The sequence below is a fragment of the Solanum verrucosum genome, unplaced genomic scaffold (assembly GCF_900185275.1).
Source record: "Solanum verrucosum unplaced genomic scaffold, falcon-dt-bn FXZP01000047.1, whole genome shotgun sequence".
Taxonomy (NCBI): domain Eukaryota; kingdom Viridiplantae; phylum Streptophyta; class Magnoliopsida; order Solanales; family Solanaceae; genus Solanum; species Solanum verrucosum.
The window spans coordinates 642,335-658,571 of NW_026020155.1; the positions used below are offsets into that span (position 1 = coordinate 642,335).

The following is a 16,237-nucleotide window of genomic DNA, read 5'->3' on the forward strand; positions in this document are numbered from 1 at the left end:
ATAAAATATATGTTTGGGTTCCTCTTGGAAATTAATATTTGAAGGTAACTATTGAATTGTACATTTGTTGTTACTTTGATTTGTTCATAAATGATTTGATTGTTAGTTGACTTTTTATTTTTAGTTAAGAGAATGCTTATATATATATATATATATATAATTATTTTTAATTTTTAATTATTTAAATAAAAGTTCAGTTCTTAGATGTACCTAAGTTCTGAGACTCTTACATTGAACACCAAACCGAAGAATCGAACTTTTGAAAAAATAACATCGAACCGAAAAACCAAAAAACCAAATTAGTTCGGTCTTTCGGTTTTTCAGTATTTATCTCACCCCTACCAAATAGGATTGTGGTGATGTGATAAGTATTTATTCATCCTTAATTAAGGGTTTGAGGCCTTTGTTAGGAAGCGACATTACTTTCAATGTGACACTTTTCAGCATCAATTCAAATTTAATCAAATTTTAATATAAATACTGAATACCGAGTGAAAAAGAAAAAAGAAAAAAGAGAAGTAGGTGGGTATATAGGTAAGAAATTGAATAAGGAGCATTCAAAGCCATGCTACTGTGGGGTTTGTGACAAGCAAAATGGTCGCCAAATTTGACTACTTTCCCCTATCAGTTAACACCACATCAAACTGTTGGCCACACTTGTTTGCTAATATTTGAGGATATGCCGTTTGGACATGTAATATATTATAAAATTATGATTCGAAATTATAAATATGATTAAAGTGATATAAAATTAAAATTTATTTAGATATATAATTTAAATTTTGAGTTATATCTTTTCATATATATATGAAAATCTAACAAATTGAGAAATTATAAAAAAAATATTTTTTATATAATTTTATCAAATGAATAAATTATAATCATAAATAAAATATCGAAATATTTTAAGACGTCGCCATAATAAATTACATATCTCATGTTATTTTTAAAAATAAATATTTGAAATTACAATCTTTTAAATATATATAATTATATAAAGATTTACTAATTAACAATTATAATACTCTCTCTATGTATCATATTAGTTGTCTAAATTACTATAAATAGTGAGCTCAAGTTAATAGTCATTTACAAATTCAATATAGAATTAATCAAAATTTTCACATTCTACCCTTAATACTTATTATTTTTTTTAAAAAAATAAACAAGTTTGTAAAGTTTCAAAAAAAGGTTCTCAAGAGGTAAATTAGTAAAACTACTCTCTTTCTTATTTATGTTTTCTTACAGGCATGTAAAATAAAATTTAATTAGATAACTATAATTCACAAAGTACAAACAATCTATTTACGTCGAACATTAATTTTTTAAAAATTAGATAACTTGCACTCTCAACAAGAATTGAACAGGCAAATTAGAGAGAACATTTGCGGTCCAAGTTGCACAGTCCTATTCCACTATCTTATCACTCTTCTTTGTTTGACTTAGTTGATTTTTATATTTTATATAAAATTTAATATAAGGGGAACTCTCTAACTAGTGAATGTTGTGCTCCAGGTTCATTTCTTTTCGGGACTTAATTGTAATTGTGCTCTTTCATTTGTTTGTTTTTGCATATACTTAACTAGATGTACTTTATCGAAGGTCGTAATGGAGTCATAAGTATTTTTGAATTCGAATCTTCCTAAATACAAAGTTAGATTAGAGTCTTTTTGGATACATAGTCGTTTTTGTTAGGAAGCGTTTTACCATCTAATGTAGAATTTTCTAATGTCAATTCAAATTTAATCGAATTTCAATATAGATATCGAAGACCAGGTATAAAAATCTCATTAACACCGTGTCTACGTACAATCACAAGTAGTGGCCTGCCAGCATCTTAGAGCTACTACTGGCTCCAACAACTTACTTGCGAATTAATTAACTCAACGCACTAATTAAGGAAAGTTGAAATAAATGAAAAATATGCCACTAGGGAATAGGTTTGTTTGATATTAATGTAAAATCACTGTCAAAAGAATGATATTAGGATGGATGAAATCTGCCATTAATCAAAGATCTTCAATTTGAAAATAAGTAAAAAAAAAAGTAGTATAATAATCATAGGTAATAAAAAGTTAAATTAATCAGACTAGTACATACTAAATACCAAATAATTATGTCGACTAAGTGCATAAATAGTCATTTTAAGGACTCCTATTTTAAAAAAATAGCAAAAGCTTAAGTAAATTTTAATTTTTAACCATCTCAAAATCAAAATCAAATTCAGATTCATGAGTTCAAGTTGGAATTGGCCAGGCCTAACTTCATACCTGAGTGTCTAAAGCTGAATTTTAGAGTTTGAAGTTTGAATAGAAAGACCTAGTAGATTTGGAAAAGAGTTTTTTTTTTCTCTAAAACATGTGGCTTATTTTTTGAGAAAATGATCAAAATAGTCTTTCATATATAGGGTTTGAATTATTTTGATCATTTATCTATATCATCTTATCTAAATAGTCCTTAATGTATACATAAAAAGTATCATTGGTCCTAGCCTTAAAAACTAACTGAAAACATAAAAAAAAACTTTTAAGTTTAACTGTGGGTCCCACACTCTTCTTCCTCCCTCTTTCTTCGCCATTGCTTCTCCTTCATGTTCTTTTTTTTTTTTTTGTCATTTCTTCTACGATTTCTACTCCCAAAATCCTCTCATATTCGGCAATGAAAGCGATAATTTGTGATTGATTGTAATTAGCTTCCTTGAAAAGCTGTCAAGATCCCCTTTCCCCTCCATGAAAAGGAAGGAAAATAAACATAAGGGAATCGGTAGCTATGGTACCTTTAACTGAAACATTTAGGTTGGTCTTTCCAGATCAGCCAGGATTGCGAAGAGGTATAAATTTTATCCAACTGATCAAGAGATTATTTGGCACTTACTTGGAAAAGTCGAAGGTGGTGATCAAAATTCCCATCCTTTTATTGATGAGTTCATTCCAACTATTGATGAGGATGATGGCATATGCTATACACATCCTCAAAATTTAGCAGGTATACAAATTATCACTTTCATTGCCGAATATGAGAGGATTTTGGGAGCAAAAATCGTAAAAGAAATGGTAAAAAAAAAAGAACATGAAGGAGAAGCAATGGCGAAGAAAGAGGGAGGAAGAAGAGTGTGGGACCCACAGTTAAACTTAACAGTTTTTTTTATGTTTTATGTTAGTTTTTAGGGTTAGGAACAAAATGATACTTTTTATATATACATTAAGGACTATTTAGATAAGATGGTATAGATAAAGGACCAAAATAATTCAACCCTATACATGAAGGACTATTTTGATCATTTTCTCCTTATTTTTTACTTAAAAACTATTTTTTTTAAGCCAATCCAAATGGGCTCATAGTCATATGCTTCAAGAAATAAGTACTAATTTACGTTTAGTTAAAGTCAATAATTATACATTGTCTATATAACATGCAAGTATGATACTAATTAAACCATACTTTGCACTTTGTCTAATGTAAGATAAGCCTTTTCAAAAAGGTTATTGGGGTCTTTCATCAAATTGAACCTTTTTGGCAATCGTTTTGTATAAATGAAAAACTTAAAAAAGAATTATCTTTCAAGCTTTATGACATAAGAATGCACTACTTATTTATCTGATAAAATACATTTGTGTGTTAAGTTTACTCAACTTGAAATGATTAATGCAAAGTGTGTTTATATTCGTTGGGGTTTGAAGTGTCAATTTTCTCTTTCGATGCTAAAAATGATTTAAGGTGACACATTTGTGTTATGATTAGTGGAATAGCCACATGTATTTCAAGAGATGTAATTGATATCCTTAGTTGGAAAATTGTCTTGTATAGCTAGTTCATCTGTAATTTCACCTAATGACATTGGGAACGATGGTTTTTAAACTTTTAATTCGGATTTGCCTTATGGGCAAATCTTCAAGTTTAAAAGTCATAGGTGTTGTCCATAGAAGAGTCGAAGTTTTACTCATGAGTCGAGTCAGGTCAAAAGTATATAGTAACCAAATTTGTGACGTTAAGTGCAGCAAGAGTCGCAACCGGATTATATTGGGACGGAGAAGTTGGATTGATGGTACCAACAAAAGGTGATTGAAAGGGTGAAGAAACAGTGCTAACAAATGGTCGAGGTAAAGTATATGACGGAGAAGGACAAGGGATTGAAGTGTGCAAGGATGGGACAGAAAAGGATAGAGGGGGAAAAGAGAGTGGCGGGGTTGTTTAATTGGGGAGAGCAGAATTTGAAATTGAAGCGGTAGAAGGGGAATACTACCGTCGATTGGCAAAGAAGGCAAAAGTGGTGATGATGTCTGCTCACTACGGCAGAAGTCGACATATTTTGGCAAAAGGATCGCAAGAAAAGGGAAATAGGAGATAGAATAGGCCCTTAGCAATTGATGGCTCTGATACCATGTGTAAAGTAATGTTTTTGCACATTACGCTCTTCTCGTGAGCCTTGTATATATAATAAACAATCATATTACAAGGTTCAAGTCGTTAAAGACAACAAGTACTATAAGGACTCTTGTTGACTAGCAAGTATAATTGTACAATGACTCTATTTATGTTCTAATAAAAAATTCAAGACCACTCACCTCCAACATCATTTTTCAAATTCCCTCTAGGCTCTAATTGGGCCTTGCATTCAATTTATAACGTTAAGTTATAGTTCTATACAGTTCAACCAACGAGTTTATCAATATGACTGAAATATACATTGATAGTATATATATGTTTTGTATAAATATGTATATAAAGTAAAAATATACACAATATATAGATTTTGCATATATTTCGTAAACTAGTTGACCGAATTGTTTAGGATGGTACGTATTCATCCTAAGGGATATCCATCAATACTATCAGCCCATGGACCTCTTTGGGCTTCCCCACAAATGGGCCTAATACATTCCCAAATTATACTAATACACTTAGGACCACTTCCCATCCCAAGCATCCAAACTTTGTCACCTTTTTTCACCCTTTCTTTAGCCTCCAAATATGCCAATTCATACCACAAAGAAGAAGAAGATTGATTCCCAAATCTATGCAATGTCATCAAAGCAGCTTCCATATCACTCTCACCAAGATTCAACCCTTTTCCTATCTCATTTATCACTGCCCTTCCTGAAGTTGGTAAACAAAAATGATTTATAACTGACTTAAAATTAGGCACATAAATATCTACACTTGATTTTTTGTCTACCATTTTCTTTTTCAAGATTGAAACCCCATACAAAATTTTCTCAGTAAAAGGCAAAATTTGTGAACCAAGAATTGTTATATTAGACCTAAGTGTTTCTCCTGCTGTTTCCAATAAGTTTCTCTTTAGTGTAACTCCAGTATATCCATCTGTATCCTCTTCGCGATACGCAGAAAAATACCCCTTGTCATCATAAGCTCTCTGAGTTCTTAGAGTTTTAACAAGCTCGTATTTTGCTCTGTTTTTTCGATTCTTTTTTATTTGAAATTAAAATCCCAGCAGCACCCATTCGGAATAAGCAATTAATAACGAGCATTGATGGTTCTTTTCCAGGATACCAACCTGTAGATAAAATCTCTGTGCTAAGGACAACAGCTATTGAGTCCTTATGAGATTTAAATATGTTTTGAGTTATGTCAATAGCCAACGCGCTAGCACTGCAACCCATGCCACTAATTGTGTAACTTTTAATGTCTTCTCTCATGCCGAATTTGTTTACAATGATGGAAGAAAGGGATGGGGCAGGGCAAAATCCACTGCAATTGACAATTAAACATCGATATCACGTGGAGTGAGCTTGGTTTTAGCCAAAAGGTCTTCGAATACAGGGAAGAGCACCATGTGCACTTCACTAATAACTTCTTGATAGTCTGATTTTGGTGGAATGTAATGAAGTGCAGGAGGTATATATGTTTCATCACTTTGTCCTGATTGATTCAAGATTTTAGTCATGAAAGTTATGCTCTGTTTATCCATGAAATTTCGGGTATGTTCGATGAAAGTCGAGTGAGGAATTTGACAGATACTTGGTGGCTTTAGACATGAATAGTCTACAAGGTATATTGGTGAAGGTCTTGATTTCAAGATTAAGAGGAAAATGTAACATGAAAGGATCACAAGATGAAACATGTTGAGCTCTGCTTGTAGAAGAATAAGCAGAGCTTCTATAGTAAAGAAGATGAAAAGACAGAGAAGTTTGGTTAGTTCCATGAGGATTAAAAGAAAATTGAAGGTGGAGTGGATTGGAGGAATGAAGTTGTGTTGAAGGGGATTATATAGGCCATATACATACCTATGACATGAAATTTCATTCCTGATTTAAATTTATGAGATGAAATTAGTGTTTCGATATGTGATTTTATATTTTTTAAATACAAAAAATGATTCATAAATTTATATTTTATTTTTAAAAAATCTCATCATTTTATATAATATACGGAAATATCAAATGAATGATAATTTTTTTTACGAAATATGAATATGATGATATAGTTACTAATGATATTGACCATGTTCAATTTTATTAGGCGCTATCCATCAACAACTACCTAAAGTTCGCACTAACTTTCACTTAAAATTTTTAACTAGCCTTTGTTCATTTTAAACACCTAATGTTGGGCCTGTGTGTCAAGCCACTCTTTGCTGTTGTTGCAAAGTGAGTGTGATACACACATGAATGATACGTGAGAGACTTATTTAACCTATTTTTTTTATTTTTTATTTTTCTCCTTTTCTTCCTCATTTTGGAATCAAATGCATCTCCCATTATTTCTCCAAAAGCTTATAGTCCTTCCATGGATGTCAAATTTTTTTACACAAATTTGTTTTTTAGTTGCAATAGACAAATTGAAAGAAGATTGGTTCATTCCAAAATTAAAAATAATATATCAATGTTGCAAGTTAAATCTTAACTCCTTTTTCCAAAGGATGGAGAATAAAATTAAGTAAAAGAAAATAATTTTAGCCTAATGCACAATGCAAGAAGAATTGATCTTTATATATAGGGGAAAACATCCCTGATTATTGTCTACAATATTCACTCGAGTTTTCATGCATCCATTATAACTCACACTTATACTTCTAAACATTAAATCAAATGAAGAATGAGAGGGTGCGACCAAAAAGACGAAAAAATGGAGTGGGTATGGTGTAAAGACCATGAAAAAGGAAGAAGATAGCAGAGAAAATAATAATAATATGTAAATAGCGAAAAAGACCATGAAAATTGAAAAAGGAGAAATATGACAAAGAAGATGACTGTGGAGGTGGAGGGGGGAGTCCACTTAGCAAAATAATTTTTCTTTTAATTATTTGGATAGAAAGACCACATGTCATTTATTCATTGGTCACTTTGTTATGTGTTTTTGACCCTTATTTTTTTCTCTTTAGGGAAAATAGCAATTTTGATCCTCAATTGTATTTTTGTGTGTTTAATAATATTGCTTAAAAATGAGTTGGCATAGTATAATTGATCATTTAATTCATGTGGTCACGCTTGGTTAATGATGCGCCTAGGATCGCTAGGAGATCGTGAAAAAAGTGTCAAAATGACACAGTGAAGCTGACATTAGATGTTTAAAATGAATAAGGAATAGTTATGGTGATTAAGAGAAAGTTGGTGTCAACTTTAGATAATCTAATGTACTAAACAACATACCAATATTGTTGCACAAATAAAAGAAGCATAGTACCTTACTCTTTCTCATTAGAGTAATGCATTTTTCGCATAAAAAAATATTCATAAAAAATAATATATTATGTATGTATAATTAAAAAATAATATGTATATAATTTGTCAATTTGATTTGATTTTTTAAAATAAAACTAAAATCAAATATTATAATTAGTAATTTTAAAAAATATAAAATCAAATTAAATAAAACTCGATTTGGTTCAATTGTTGTATTTAGATTAATTTTTACCCAAATCGTTGCAATAATAGAGAAGAAATTGTGAAAATTTTAAGGGAAGAATAAAAAGGGAAATTATTATGTTTTCACTCACATTCTCAAGGAAAGTTAGGAACACCTCTTTATCATGTCACCGTAAATGACTTAATAGACATATTTTAAAGAAAAATTTGCTTAATTATACTAATATTCCTATCGTATTTATTAATTCTCCTTATAGTTTAAATTAATTACATATTATCTCACTAATTAATAATTGCCAAATTTCAAGTTAAATACACCTAAAGATACATGTATTCTTACTACCAAATGCACTAAATAGGGAGAGAGGTGAGCGAGGAAGATAGGAGGGAGACGAATAAGGTAGTCTTTGTATCCTAGATACATGCAAATTACACTAGATACATGTATCCGAGATATACATGCAAATACACTAGATAGATGTATCTGAGATACCAAATACATTACAGATCCACTCTGAAATACAGATACATAAGGAGAGAGGCGAGCAAGAAAGGAAAAGAGGTGAATGAGAGAGACAGACACATGTGAATCCAATTGTATATAATGTATCTAGAACAAATTACACCTAATTTTGACCTTATATATCCGAGATACATGCAAATCCACTTGGATACATATATCTGACACGTCTAGATACATGTATCCGAAGTCCAAATTCTGATAAGATTCGGAATATTAGAAATTCGCGTGAAAGGAAGTAATTTGCTCCTAAACTAGTAAGATTTGTATTGTTTACCCTATTATAAGTGAAGATGGAACGCCAAAATGGAATAAGATTAAGTTAAAGTATCAAAATAGACGATTTCAAAACCAGGCGGCTATGTATTTATTTGACCGATTATATATCTATATTTGGAAAACGTCTCAACTAATTTTTGTTGCATTATTATTAAAATCCAATCTAAATTTTCGAGTGGTAATGGATCTTATAAATGCAAATTATGTACATGTTCTGCAATATATATAAAACTATAGTATTCTAGTTGACTTGTAAGCCATTGTGCTATCCACTTGAATCCAGTGGCTGACTAGATCACTGTTCATGTTGGATTAGTTTCATTTTTATACACAGACACTATAAATTTTGTATTACTAATCATGTTACTCAAATAAGTAAGTGCAAGTAAATACTCATTAACCAATGGAATTAGTTTCAAAAAATAAGATAAGTGACCTTTGAAAACAGATTAATTGCATTGATTATATATACCAACATTCATTACATGTCATTAATTAGTGGATATAAGTTACATTGTTTATAACAGAGATTGTGATAGAGTGGTAAGTACTTTTACCTCTTTAATCAGAAGTTTCGAATTCGAGTTTTTTTGAGTGTGGAATTGCCTTTGATATATAGAAAATATTTCACCCGTAATGTAAGACTTCTCTATGCGAATTCAAATTTAATCCAGATCTAATATAAATAGCTGACATTGTTTAATGAGTCAATCTCTGACTAACTAGTCATGCATCTAGACTCTAGAGTCCACTAACTAGTCATGCATCTAGTTTCATTTTTATACACAGACACTATAAATTTTGTGGACTAATCATGTTACTCAAATAAGTAAGTGCAAGTAAATACTCATTAACCAATGGAATTAGTTATTCAAAAAATAAGATAAGTGACCTTTGAAAACAGATTAATTGCATTGATTATATATACCAACATTCATTACATGTCATTAATTAGTGGATATAAGTTATATTAAGATCTAATATAAATAGCTGGCATTGTTTAATGAATCAATCTCTGACTAACTAGTCATGCATCTAGACTCTAGAGTCCACAAACCTAAGGAGGACTTTCCGAGAGAGTGAGTTCTCTTATGCAAGTTGGTTCTAAGTTCTAAACTCTAACTACTCTCTCCTTTTTCTTTTTTTTTTATTTCCCATTCGGTGTCTGAAGTCCCACATTGGAGCTCCGATTAAATTTGGATCGTGCTCTGCAGGTTTTTTTTTTTGGTACCCATTCGGTGTCCGAAGCCCACATTGGAGCTCCGACTAAATCCGGATCGCGCTCTGCAGGGCCCATTCAGGGGTGGCGCTCCCAACATGATTTTCTCCATACCCAAGGCTCGAACCCAAGACCTCTGGTTAAGGGTGAAGCACTCCCACCAGTGCACCACAACCCATGTTGGTAACTACTCTCTCTATCTCAAAATATTTATAGTGTTTTTTAATTATTTATACATCTCTAATATTTTTTTGTCTAACATTAATTATTCACATTATATAAATAATTATTTCAAATTACTTGTCAATTTATAAAATTAAGATAAAATTAATAAAAAAAATTTGTTTCATCTTTACAATTAATTCTTTTTTGAAAGTGTCAATAAGTTAGTAAAGTTCTAAAAATATTTCTTAAGGAATACACTAGCAAAACTGTCCTTATTTATAATTTTTAAAGGACGTGTAAAGGAAAAAGTGGACAACTAATATGAAACAAATGGAGAATTAAAAAGGTATTTGACTATTTTATTCTTATTTATGTCTTTAAGATGTTCTTTTCATTGGATATTTACTCTATTTATGTGTTATAAATAAAGAGAGTTATTAATTACTAAGAGTAAAGAAAAAAATAATTAATTTATCTTGAACTTCTAAAATGACAAGTATTTTGAGACATATTGTAAGAAACTTACATTTGGACATGCGATATGAAATCATGATTTCAAATCTCAAATTCATTAAAAAGCATGATTTTTTTGGAACTTCAAATCATGATTTCAATTTTCAAATGTAAAACTTGACCCATATATAATTATCATGTACTCGTTATACAATGAGTATACATTTGCATAGTTGCATTAGCTACCAAGGTTATAACTAGGCGCACATAAATATTCTTATTGTATAGGTAAAACCGTAAACTTTCTAAGTTTTGAGAAAGTTTTGATTCTCCTCGCAACTCATCATAAAAAAGATAATTTTTCGTGAGCTTGATTCATAAGATAGATAGTTACTCAACTTACATGATATAAGAGTAAAGCACAACTCTAGAATTCAAGTGTCATTGTTGCTCACATTTTTTTTTTTTTTTTTTTTTTTTTTATGTGTTTGGACCGTGAAGAAGAACAAACACATATAAAAAACGTGATAAAAACATAATATTTTTTATCTTGCCAACAAATTCAAAACGTCTCTAGTTAAAGTATGTCTTACCAACAGATTCACTACACCATTAATTATTTTGTACAAACAACATATTATGTTAGTTGGTAGAGTGTGACATTAAAATTTTGTGGGACTCTATAAGATGTGTTCAATTCGAGTTGGGACTCTACAAGGTGTGTTCAATTCCAATTAGAAGTCTTGGAGGCTACTCAACTCTAAACCCTAGTTCAGTACCCCTATATAAATGTACTATATTCCTTTGAAAAGGCATCTCGAGATTCCACAAAAGTCATGGAATATTCATAGAGATCAAATATAAATCATTCTAGTTCGAGAAATACGCCACTAACGGCCCTCAAATCATGAATAAATCTTAGGAAAGTAGATAGTGGCGCTCGAATCATGGATAAATCTTAGGAAAGTAGAATCAAGGGAGGAACAAAATAGTACCCACACTATTATCAATAAAATATTCATGTTTCTTCAGATTTTAATTGTGTGATTTATTTATTTTCCATATGTTTAAAATTTATTGCAAAACATACCGAAACAACCTGCAAATTGCAATCATATAAAATATGACTAAAAAGTAATGGCGGAGTGTGCAAGAAGACTCCGTGCCTGATTTTTATTATATTATATTATGTAGAAAAGTGAACTCCCCTCTATTAAAAAAAAAAAGGTAATGAATTTTGTTTTCATATTTAATGTACCAAAAAAAAAAAAAGGAAAAAATCTAAAGAAAGAAGCAAATAAAAGAATTTTAAGGAAAAGGAATCGAAAGACGGTAACAAAGGTACAACACAATGGAGCAATAGTTGCTCATGATTAAAAGGTGAAATTATTTAATCAAGAATAGAAGAGTACAGTGCGTAACTTGAATGCTATCGGTTTTGTATCTTTGTTGATTTTTTAAGATATACGTGTTATTTATTTTTTTATTTGCTTATGCGAGTGATTTTTCTAACTATTTAAAAAAATATATTTTAACGTATATTTAAATCAAGCAGATTTTATTTTGAATTTCTTATACTATTTTAATCATTGTTCTAACTAAGGTTATTCATAATTATGGTTAAATAATCAAATCGAACCGTAATTCAAACTTAACCGATTAAAAAATTTGATATTTGGTTTGATTTGATTTGGTTTTAAATTTTGAAAACCGATACTATTTGGTTTGGTTTTGGTTTTACTAAAAAAACAACCACAAAAATAACCAAATCGAACCGATAGATTAGATAAATAAATTTTATAATTATTTATATATTATTCATAAATAAAATATAAATATTTTGTTAAATTTTAATTAACTTAAGTCTTTAACTTTACCATTTTATCAAGCTCAACACTTAAATTTTAGCCCAACTATTACAATCCTAGGTCCAAGTCCATCAAAATCCTTTACTTGAGTCTTTACCCACCCTACCTTACATAAGATAGTCACATTTTCTCTTAATTGAACCACTCTGTTTGTGTAATAATAACTATAGTATTGCTTAATTGAACCGACAATAACTTTCATGTGGATTGTTCATGTCTATCGAGATACGTACGTCCTCAAAAAATTTATTACTTTCAAATCGAAAGAAACAGACAAAATGAACCAAATCGAACCAAACAGAAAATAATCAAACCGACGGTTATTTTTTTCATTTGATTTAGTTTTAGAAATTTAAAAAACCGACTAGATTGATTTGGTTTTGATTTTAACCAATAACCAATCCAAATCGAACCACGAACACCCCTAGTTCTCTAACTCATGGAAATGTAATTTAGTCAATAAGACTCGCACCAACGTAAAGGGACAGGAGATAATATCTCAGATGGTCACTCAATTAAAGCTTTTTTTCTCAGAAAGTCACTCAACTATGAGTTCTCTTCTCAGAAAGTCACTCAACTATCTTTTATAACCTCAAAGTCACTCAATTATGAATTTTTCTCCTAGAAAGTCACTAAACTATGAGTTTTCCTCTTAGAAAGTCACTTAACTTTCTTTTATAACCTCAAAGTCATTCAACTATAAATATATTACTTACAAAGTCACCCAACATATTTAATTAATTTTTTCATTACAATTTGTTGACATGAAATTTTTATTTAAAATAAAAAATAGGAAAATATCCTAACAAAAGTAAAATTTAAATAATTTTAATAAAACTAGGTTTAAGTCGACTAACAAGACCTTCTGCTATCAAAATTTGGTGTCTTTCCAAATTGCTTTTAACTGGATTTTGGGTATATGTTTGTTTTAAGTTAATTTTAAATTATCTGTTTTAGCATAGGAATTAAAATGGGCTCATTTTACATAAAATTGCTTTAAAAAAAATTAAGGTTCATTTTGTGTACTGTTCAGCTGGATAAAAATACAACTAAATAATCACGTTTAAAATAGTCTTAGGTTAATGACTAATAATAATAAAATAATAACAATATTATTATTATTCTATTTTTTACGATTTTTATTTTAAATAGAAAAATTTCATGTAAACTAATTTTAATGAAAAAATAAATTAAATAGGTTGAATGATTTTTTAAGTAAAATACTCATAGTTAAGTGACTTTGAGGTTATAAATAAAAGTTTAGTGACTTTCTAAGAGAAAAATCAATAGTTTAGTGACTTTAAGAGAGAATAACTCATAGTTTTGTGACTTTGAGGTTGTAAAAGAAAGTTGAGTGACTTTCTGAGAAAAGAACTCATAATTGAGTGACTTTCTGAGAAAAAAATAATTTAGTTGAGTGACCATCTGAGATATTATCACAAAGGGACAGCCATCTTCATATATAAATTCGATGTTTATCGGCGGAGCCATATAAGTTGCCTATCCATATCCATATTTGGAGACGTGTTTTAAGAAATTTGCTAACAATACATACATTATTCCACATTTAGATTTTAGCCTTTAGAGTCCCAAAATTTTAGTTGAAATGAAGATTGGTTGGATCATGACCCGCCTAAATTTAATTTGAGGTAAAATAAATTGAATTAAAAATTGAGGCCATTTCCTATTCTATTTTGATCCGCTTAATCTAAACAAAGATTATGCATACTTCAAGCTTTTATACACACACTTAAACGGTAAAATATTGTATATTAGTTTGTATTTTGACATAGTTTTGTGAATTATGAAATTTGAAATTGTCTTACGATAAATAAAATCACTAAAATTTTTCTTACTGTTGATTGCTGTTAAATTATACATTAATCTAAAGGCAAAGCGAAAGTCAACTGTAGGACAGTCCTAGTAATTTTATTGACAATTCCAAGTTTCATAATTCACAAAACTAGGTAACAATTTTTAAAAATAGAGATTAAAATCATGAACTCCTAACTTGAATGTTAAATTACTATAATATTCCTAACTTAGGTTGACTTTTTCAATGAGTTGTGACTTTTCCGATAAGTTGTGACTTTTTGCAAAGGGTTGTGATTTTTCAAAGGGTTGTGATTTTTCGATGAGTTGTGACTTTTCCAAAGAGTTGTGACTTTTTCAAAGGGTTGTGACTTCTCCGAAAGATCATGACTTTTCAGATAAGACACAAATAAGTTGTGACTTTTTCAAAGAGTTGTGACTTTTCCAAAGGATTGTGACTTCTCGGAAAGGTCATGACTTTTAAGATAAGACACAAAAAACATTTGTTCATACTACCCTTTGTTGACTATAAATAGAGGGGCTTCCTCTCAATTTTCCACCACAATTTTTTTTAATCTTCTACTCTTCTTCTTCTTGCATTTAAAATTTTATTGTGTGATTTATTGTCGTTGAGTGAGTTCGAAGTATAGTGGAGTATGAGGTACCACTATACTGATAAAGTAAGTCGTTTTATCCTAAGAGAGTATATTTCATAACCTCGAGTACTTGAGGAAAATAATTTTGATGATATAATAACTATATTTTCGCTTAATATATACATTAGTATGTAATGTTCCAATATACGAAGTTAACATGATGTAGTCTAAATTTATTTGTTTTTGTTAACAATTTCTCTTGTGATGTAGATATATGTTTTTGAATATCTTTTTCTAGAATTTAGAGAATTGTCAAGATTTGTTTTTTGATGCTCAAGACAAAAGAAGGACTTAATTTATCATTGTTACTTATGTGATTTAGACTCTCAGGAAATTTGCTTCAAATAGTTACTACTCCCTCCATCCCATTTTATGTGGCATCATTTCCTTTTTGGCCAGTCCTAAAAAGAATGTCACATTTCCTTATATGGTAAATATTTAAAGGTACAATTCCTCTTTTATCCTTGTTGGTCCCATTTAATCTTAAAATAATACTCCAATACATTTATGAGGAGAGAGAAAAGTGAGTCTACTTTTTAAAGGGCAATTTGGTAAACATTTCAAAATCTTCATTTATTTCTTAAACTCCGTACCCGGTCAAATGTTGCCACATAAAATGGGACGGAGGGAGTACTATATAAACATTTCCCTTTTATTTTACTTACTTACTGTTTGTTAATATTTCAGTATATTGGACGAAGAAAAGTTCATATGACTTGTAATAATGTCAATTGATGTTTGTATTAGTTTAATTTTAATTATTTATTTAATAGCTAATTTTATGAGATAATTATTTTCATTAATTCAAATATATATTTATATTTGGGTAGGTATTTGTATTTAAATTAAAGTATTATACATGTCACAAATGTGTGTGTGTATATATATATATATATATATATATATATATAGAGAGAGAGAGAGAGAGAGAGAGAGATTTATATGTTTTTAATTGTTACATAATTTTGTGAATTATGAAATTTGGAATTATCTTATAGATATTGTCACGCCCCGAGCCTACACCATGGGCGAGACTGGCACTCGAAGACCATTGTTGGCCCCAAGCGAACCCTTTGCCTGACTTACTTAACTCAGCGGAAGACTTAAACTCAACAAAGGCAAGTTCATATAATAAACTGGAATGTCATAAATGAACATTCAACTGGCAATTAAGGCAAACTCAAGTCTCAACATGGAATAATGACAATGAAAAGACTAAAGAACTAACATTTGATTGTCTATGAAGCCTCTAATAACAAATGAGATGGCTGTTGGGACAAACCCCACAACATCCTAATGAACTAAACTAGAAAACAATGAAATGGATCTTCCAGAATACAAAGAGGCTCAACAACAGACTCTGAACTGCTCACTGGATCAACGATGTGCCAAAATGCCGATCCTAGTTACCTGCGTCTGCATCATAAGACAATGCAGGC

General features: G+C 30.1%; 1 pseudogene; it reads right to left on the reverse strand.

Annotated features, from left to right (window-relative positions):
* Positions 1–4,804: 4,804 nt before the first annotated feature.
* LOC125828256 (3-ketoacyl-CoA synthase 6-like) lies at positions 4,805–6,163 on the reverse strand (annotated as a pseudogene).
* Positions 6,164–16,237: the final 10,074 nt, after the last annotated feature.